The 9,216-nt window shown below is 35.9% G+C and overlaps 1 pseudogene; it reads right to left on the minus strand.

The window, feature by feature from the left end:
• On the minus strand, window positions 1,393-9,166 carry LOC107625397 (annotated as a pseudogene).

Raw genomic sequence — 9,216 nt, forward strand, 5'->3', positions numbered from 1 at the left:
GTATATAAAAAAAATATTAATATTTTTGTTAAAAATAAAATTATTTAGTGTAATTACATATAGGTGGAGACTTGGAGAGTCAACAAGAAAAATGCATATTAGACACGTGTCATCATCCTAACAATGCGTATACTTTAAATATTAATATTCAACTAAAACACTATCTTCATCTCTATATTAAAAATAATTTTTGAAATTGCTACCTCCAAAATTGTTTGAAATATAATATTAGTAGCGTATTCAAAAAGCAAAATAATAATCATAAGTCAACAAGCCAGCGGTTTGGTTGGTAGCAACTACCAGTACCACATGGAATTTAAATGGAAGTTGTCAGAGAAACAACGCAGTAATGGCTGCTTGGAGAAGTCCGTCTTTCAAATTGGAGGTTTCTCGGTTCTCACTTGACTTGCCCAGAAACCTCTAAGCTAAGTAATGGCATTGAAACGGACCTATGATTAAGAAAGGAATGCTAAATGTAAAATATTATTAGTGCTAATAAAACAAGACGACTTTTTTTCTGTTATTTTTTTTCTTTTATAAGCTCTTTTTTTAACAATTTATATACACTAGATATTTAAGAGTATCTATTCTAGTCCATTTACAAAATACTTTTTTTGGGTTTATTTTCCTTTTTTCATTTTACCCATTAGAGGTATTAGATTGACCAAAACATTTTCAATTACATGTGTTACATCAACTCATGGGCTTGATAAAAATTATTTTATCGGGCTTCAAATACTTTATCAAATTCGAAATTTATTGGCTAAACCTTTAATTGCACTACAAATTTTTGCCCAATTAAATTTAATAGGACGATTTAAAAATTTTTAGATCTAATTTAAATTAAAAAAGTAATTAATAAACCCTTTTTATTTTTATATTTATTAGAAGAATTTAAACGAAAATTGATTTATCTAACGAAAATTATATAATAAACAGGATTAACCACTCAACCTGCACCTATGCGCGAGACATACACTAGCATGCTAAGTAACTAACTGTATCAGGATTATAAGAGAGAAAATGTTTAATATCTCACATACTCCGATCTAATAATAACCCTAAGAAATAACAGGTTAATCAACTATAGTAGTTACCACAATGTTTCTGCAGTGTCCACTATATGGGCATCATAGAACCAATTATGGCTGTTACACATTTTCCTCACAATTCCTTCATCGTAGTGAAACCACAACCACGACCGCCACTGCGTTTACAATTTAAACCATGCGATGTGCTCAACATTAGTAAGGGTATAAATTCTTTGCTTCCATGTAATTAAGGGAACAAAAGAATGAAGCAATCCGGAGATTTTTTCTTTTTCATCCTAGACAGATCAGAATATCTTGGTTAATTAGATGTGAACTCCATATAACATGAGCAGACTTCAAATTTAGAGTATATAATCATATATGAAGCACCACAAAAAAATTAGCCAAGTTAAGCAGAACAAACTTATTATTTGGTAATGAAAAAAGAATAAATACAATTTCATGCTTACCCGCTAGTAGTTCGGAAGGAGAGAATCCGAAGAAAGCCCCAATTTACAAATCGCCATCAGTTAATAGCAAGTGTTGTAACTATTATCTACCACTCGATACGATATCCTGAATCCTGATACAGTTTTGTGAATATGTCTAATTGCTATTGACACTTCAGGCTGGCTGGATAACCTCAAATATGGTCATATCATCAATAGCCGTCAAGAATAGATGAATTTTAATTAATGTTCCTTTTATTGTATTTGAACCAAATTTTGCATCTTCTTTGATTATACTTTTGGTTCAATTGTACCAAGACCTTGTTTCTCGACAGCATCCTGTAGGTCAACAAACAACATCCATGGATATTGAAGAAATGTTATAGCTCAGCTTCTTTTCTGCAAGAAATTATTCCAGGAACATCATTGAACCCATTCTAATGGGTTTCAGTGTTTTTCGGAGTTGCTGTTTCCGACGAGACATCTAAGACTGGGGGATCCACATCCATTGCATATTCTTTGCAGCCTTATCTAAATTGCGTTCTTTATCCTTATCATCGCACAAAGCACCATTTTCAGAAGCTGAAACCTCATTCAATTTAGTAGCGAAAGCTTTCTCTCGGAACTCGTTACTTGAAAAATTCTCATCGATAAAACACAATCTAGGAGGGGAAATATAAATTGACGATGGATCAACATCCATGTCAGCAAGTAGACTGTCTTCTCTAACCCTCTCAGATGGGATTTCATTTTCATTGCTGCCACAATCTACAACTTGATCAGCAATTTTGAGTCCATCATCAGATTCATCACCATCACGAGATATATCATCATTGATTATAAGCTGTTTATTATCTACCGTCGGATCTTGAGACTACTTTTGATGTCTCTAAGCAGATATCAACAACTACTCTTTTCTCATTAGGATCCATAACAGTTGCAATACTTTCTTTATCAAGCAGGGTGTTTAACTGTTGCTGAACAGAAACTGCCAAGGAGACTGCATGATCGCGAATTAGAGAGTCATAGGGTGGGCAATGCAGCATGTTCTTTAGAGCCTTCTGATACCAAAAAAAAGCCAACAGAAGGCGGAATGGACCCTCTCTTTCGATAGATGCTAATAACTTTCAGGACATGCTCACAGAGGTTCCCAACTTGCACCCAACTACATTACATACGCTAAACATTGAACCGGGATTGTGGACAACATAAGCTTTTTCTGGATTATCCTGATCAGTAACCTTGGCACACCCATCTTCCAATAGGACATCAGTATCTGGAATTTTCAGTGCCTTGCACCATGATGTCAAACCACTTATCCATTCATTTTTCCAATAGCGAGCAAAATCATCTTTTCCGGAGTACTCATCAAGCCAGAAATAAGAATGGACTTTCGTACCCAACTTGTCAACCAACCAATCAGCTCGCTGAAAAACACTGTTGTCCTTCTCATTGAACAGTCTGATCTTCAGTTGATTGTGATAAAATTCCACTGCTGCACAACTTTCCTGGCTAGCAAGCGGCAAAGTTTTAAGCGCATTGATCCAAGCTCCTACATCAACGGGACAAAATTTCAACGGCATCAACTTCATATATATAAATACCCATAAAAAGATAAATGCAAATAGGTATCAAGTCCATCATAATCAGATGTTTTTCCCATTCGATAAAACAACATAGCCTTTCAAGACTATTATATTTGGTGATTGTAAGTCATCATGACAATATAATGGCTCATTATGTTGGTATACGTTGGCAAATCTTCACCAGAATAATAATGAATGTTATTATTTAGGAGGGGGAAGAACTTAACATCTTGATTGAAAATACACTCCCAACAATCTATGCACCGTTCTAAAAAAACATTTGTAACCAAGACACACAACATAACTAATTATGTATTCAATAAACTATTATATATGTATTGAGAAAAAAGTATCAAGAGTTAATACTTTCCTTTCCTTTTCTTTTTATAGAAAGAAAATTAGTATAATACTAAATTACAAACAGAACAACTTTAAAATGATCATCAACTTTTATTTACAATTACAAATTAAAAGAGAAAAAGGGAAAATTACAAATAGATAGGAGAAACAGATATTCCTTTTATAAGAAAAGGAACATGAGAAAAGAGTATCAAAACCACATGTGCTAAAAACTAAAATGTAGCAGAAACACACTGCCACAAAGTCTGGCTTCTTTTCTTTTGATCTTTTCTCAAAACCCACAAAGTTGTCAATGGGAACTGACCTAATGTTGTTGAACACACCGTACACTTAGCAAAAATACCAAACAATGTCTTCAAAAAATTCATGCAAAATTTTGGACAAGTGTCAAGCATTTGCCTATAAAACTATACTTGAAATAGATGCTGATCTTTACTAGTCTGTGGGCATAAGGGTAATGAAAATGAAGGACAATGATAACTGGTTGTGAGCATAATATTATTTCTCAATTTCATTATAAAACAAAAAAGCATTCCATGATATAGGTAGATACTACTAACCCATTCTAGGATACCATGTAGCCTTGAAATAGTCCATAAAATTGGATTCATCAATAAAGTCTTCAATGAAATCTTCGAAGAGTGACATGGTCCCTTGAAGGCGGCAAATATTCTCCACAATCCACTCGAGTTGTTTGGATATCTTTACTTGCATATCAATTTCCAAACTCCTCACTATGTTTTTATGCCATAGATGACGAACCCTCCAGAAACTTATCAATACGGAGCACTGAAAAACATCTCTGGCAAATACATAGAATATAGTAATTGTTATTTGAGAATATAGTTTCGTAGTTTGGATTCACAATGCAAAATAGATTTCTATATCAAATATTTGAACCACTCATCATGCTCAAATATTAAAACCATGTAAGGACCAGTCCATATCTTATGACATGGATAAAGGACTCCTAATATACAAATCAAATTCAATTTTTTTAAAAAATAATCATCCTCAAGTAAAATAATAGTTTTACTCTTGGATTCTTGGGTTTGAAAGAAAAGAGCACAAGAAGATGTCACTAGAAATCCTAAACCAAGAAGCATCAGTATAAAAAATATTCAGTACATTCTGTAAAAACATTTCAAACATTATTGACTTCAAATGATTCATATCTACATAAAGGAAATTATAAATGAAGCCATCCTACTTTTGACATTAGAAATTTAGAATCTTGAAATTGTAGTAGAAATCGACAATATTCTTTATAAATCTTACATATTTTACAATATTAGCTTCATTGATAAATTGCACTAACCTGATTGCCAGGATATCATAAAGCGGATCATCTACTATAAAGCCCGCCAATCTCCAGTTAGGATCTTTTGTGTGAACTCGAGTGTAAAGAGCCCTCATCCATCGATGTGCATCTAAACTCGAAAACCTTGGAGCTATTATCCAAGCCACTGGTATGGCCTTCTTGTCACAGTTAAACACAAGAAGACTGTGAATGGGGTACTGGACAAAATAATCAATGTGTTTGCTATTAGCTTTTTGTTGAAACAACAGGAAACAAATATGTTCCACGGTTACTTAAAATCTATGATGCACGAAACACAAACTGACTTTTTTAAATGTTTTTTATACCAATTTTAAATATATAAATCATTTTAGATAACTTTTTGCATTAATAATTAATAATAACTAGTATTTCTAAACTCATTTCAAGCATAGTCAAGAATAAAGTTAGACACGCTAACACGTAATCATATTTGAGTGTGGCCAAATGTGTTCAAAGAAAAAAACTTTTAATTCTATTAAGACACGGTTGGACATGCGTGCCCAACGAGTGTTAAACAAGTATCGTGTCTAAAATATATCCGATGTGCGTAAATACTGCAATTCAACAAAGTGTTAGTGCTTCATAATTTGAAATCAAGGAAAAGGAAAGAAAAAGACCTTTAATTTGTTTGTACCAAATCTTGAATCTGAGGCAAGCAAAGCTCGATTCCCAAATTCAATCATTTGCTGCAACTGCCACTCAGTTTGAATCCCCAAAGTAAATGGATCTGAATCAGAAATATCTTCATAGAAGAAAACATGACTTTGGTGGCTTTCAACCCACATCTTGATGCTAACAGCATCATCATCATCCAGTTCATATGTAGATCAACGGATTGCCCTCTCCTGTCGCCGAACATATCGGTGGGTCAAAAGGTCATCACAGTTACTAGGACCTCCCTGTCTCTCACCCGATTCATTGTGCCTCTGCATAATAGTCTCCACAGAGACTCCAACATATAGGAGAGATAAAACACGAAGTCGAAGATCTACCGAGATATATGGGGCATACATTGCACGTGTTCCAGCAGCCTTTTTGTCTTGTGGACCATGGCATGGCAAACCCTTTTTATCTACGTTTATCATCATTATATATGATCAAGGCAACTGAAGGTTCAGCTATGAGGCGTTTCACAATAAAGTGACAGGTGCAACCTCTCTTAGTATTTGGCCGACCAGCATTTTTCTTCTTTGTAGCATATGTAGTACGACTTGGCCGTACAACACCACCTTTTCTGTGGTCATCAGGACCAAAGGAACACCAATACCTGCATTGATATAGTATAAAAATTCACATTGCAGTGGAATACAGGAAGCAATAGAAACAAATAGTGGACATGAAGTGTTTACAACTTACAGGATATACTCTAGTATACCATCAACCTTTGGCTTGAGAGGCATTGATGGATGACGTCGACGCCTTGCTTCAACATGAAATCTTGTTGGACATTCTTTATTATTTGATTCACCTCTCACAAAATCATCAGCTCTGGCAAATGGAATTAGAGCAACTCTATCTAGTTTATCATGCCAACCTTCCACTTTCGACCATACTAGGTCAGCAGAAGAGAACTCCAATGTGGGAGGATTTTGGACGGGAAGCGACAAAATTGCATCCCATCTGGCCATTAATGTAGATGAGACTGGAAAGACACAACCAAGTGACTTCACATTTTTGTCCAATCTGCAAAGAATTAGAAGCACAATTAAAGGCATTACCATAATGTAAGTGTATATCAGCAACAATCACCGGTGGGGTACAACCTACAAGCATGCGTGTGTTTCTATAAAAATTTGACAAACTTTATATAATAAAATAGAAAACACATCAATTTCAGCATTAAACAAGTCTAAATAGTTTATTGATGATGATGGCAGTCAGCAGCCACATGCTCGTTCAAATAATAATGCTTGATCTTTCTCCAAAATTTCAGCAGAGCATAACAATCAGCCAGCATGAGAGAAATAACAGGCCACAACAATTGCAAAAAGAAATGCAGAAAATGCAATAACATTAAAGCAGAAAATCAGAATTTCAATTCTCAGTTTCTCAAATACTATCTCTTAGCTGGGCAATGGACAGCAGAAGGAATATCGATAAAATATTCAAAATTTAATTTAAAATCATTATTACAAATTTATAAATATATTTTTTAAAAATTCCCTGTCTACAAACACATCATAAACCATGCTTCAATAGGCCATCCCTGATCCCTCCAACTATGTGGTTGGTTGTTCTTGATGATGCCTTGACAATCTAGTTATTGTGCCTTTCTATTGTTTTCTCTTTGTTTGGTTATTTATTTTTCTCTCCTCTTTTTAAAAAAGAAAAAAGAAAAAAACATTTCACATTTTATAAAATAACCAAAAATTATACAGGTTAAAATTATACAGGGCACATGATGTTATCCTAAGGAACCAAATGATTTGATATAATACACCAGAAATGCCTCATGCTTAAGAAAAGTTTGAGGTTAATCTACACTAATGCAAGTCATATCATTGTTGTAGCCATTGCTGAAGTTGGTGTCATGATGGTTAGCACCACCTTGGTGACCCTTGTGAATTGTGACGCTCTATTTATATAGAGGGGAAATAACTAAAGTACCTCTGGCACTTGCACACTTAAGCCAGCCCCAACAAGAACAATTAGTAAACCAGACTTCATAGGTAGCAAACAGCAAATTGCACATCTTACACTACACCACCACCATCACCAAAAAGTCTCGCTAAAAAAAAAATTACAAAAAAAAACATACTGACAAGCACATTAGCCATCACAATTTCTCCTTTTTTTGGTGTCTTTTTTTTGGTATAAAAGTATGGAATTTTGTGGGGTCGAAAATAGAAATAATGCATATATGAATACCTAGCCCATGAACAAGAAACACAACTTATCAAAGCAACAACACAACACACCATCAATACCCCTTCCATTAGGGAAATTCTAAAGCCAAAGTTCTATCTTTTCAGAAAATGACACAAAACACCATACAAAGTACCATCGTTTGAAATAAATACATTCAATTTACACAGGAAGAGAAAAAAAAAATAACAAATATTTGGATAAAATAAAACAAGAGACTTAAGTTCCAGAAAGAGAAAAGGACAACTAATAGGACATGAAGAGCGAGAACGCATACCTAAGTTTCTAAAGGAGGCGGTGTTCGTTGCGGTACCGGCAGCAGAGTTTGCAGGCGGCGGCGGAGTCTGGTAGTGGATAGAACAGCGGCAGTGTGCGGAGACGAAGCAAATGGTTGGAGAGAGAGTACAGAGGTAGCGAGAGAGAGTGGGTGAGTAGAGAGCAGGAGAACAGACGGCGACGAGTTGAAAGGTTGCAGGGTTGCAGCTCCAATAGAGAGAGACTATATAGCAACATCGACGCGGAGATAGAATACATAGCAGAAGCCGCAGTGAAGAGAAAGAAGTGGCCGCCGTTCGAATGTTTGATGAAGAAGAAGAAGGGGAATTCGGCAGTTAGGGATGTAGCTGCCCTGTTTACTGTTTACTGTTCACCTTGTTTTTTGTTCAATAACAAACGAAAAATAATGACACAGAGGCCTGAACTAATACACTTGGCAGTCAGTTATCCATATGTGCAAACAAGATGGATAAATTAGTCTCTGGGAATAGGGTTTCAAAACTGACTCACCTTTCTCTCTATGTTCAACTTTAGAAGTAGGTGTTACAGTCCCAGCCCCAGGTTGTTCATCCCAAATCTTCTTTCCCCCACTTCCCTTCGCATATCCAATAAGTGCTTCCAACACCTTCGCAATTCCGGCAGCCACGATAGCCATCCTTTTTCAGGAAGAATCCGCCACTGTCAGCCAGAATTAGAAAAGAAAAAGAAAGGGGCAGCACAGTAGGGTTACACTAAAGACCCAACCTCAAATCCAAAGAGCAATGGTGGTGTTGTTGATCAAGAGAAGCAGTCAAATAGATGTCAACGGAGAAGGATACAGTGTCATCGGGGTCGGCTTTCTCCCAGTGACACCCTGCTGAGGTCCCCCTCTCCTTCCCCTTCCCACTCGCCAGTAACAGCAGACATGTCGCAATCTCGTGGTCCTCCTTCCCCTTCTTGCGGTGGTGGTCTGATGATCCCTTGCCAATGGCGCTCTGGGTGGCAGTGCATGTGACCGAAGAGATCCTTCCAGATCATAACCTCTTGCTGCACTCTGTGTAAGGACGGGTGATCTTTGGGGCCTCACAGAGAAGGGTGCGTCAGTTTGAAACCGTAAGCCCAATGATTAATGTTTCTTCACTTTCTTGTTTGTACACGTAATGACGTAAATAATTGACGGTCACGTGTATTAGACTAAGTCTCCATGTGAGTATTTTTTTTATTTGTTATTGGCAGAAAAATAAGACTAAAGGTTAATTTGTCTGTCAAAATTAAAGTTAAGAAACTAAAATGTTCCATCTTAAAATTTCCAGCAATTAAATTTGGTA

This window comes from Arachis ipaensis, chromosome B02 (genome assembly GCF_000816755.2).
Source record: "Arachis ipaensis cultivar K30076 chromosome B02, Araip1.1, whole genome shotgun sequence".
NCBI classification, from domain to species: domain Eukaryota; kingdom Viridiplantae; phylum Streptophyta; class Magnoliopsida; order Fabales; family Fabaceae; genus Arachis; species Arachis ipaensis.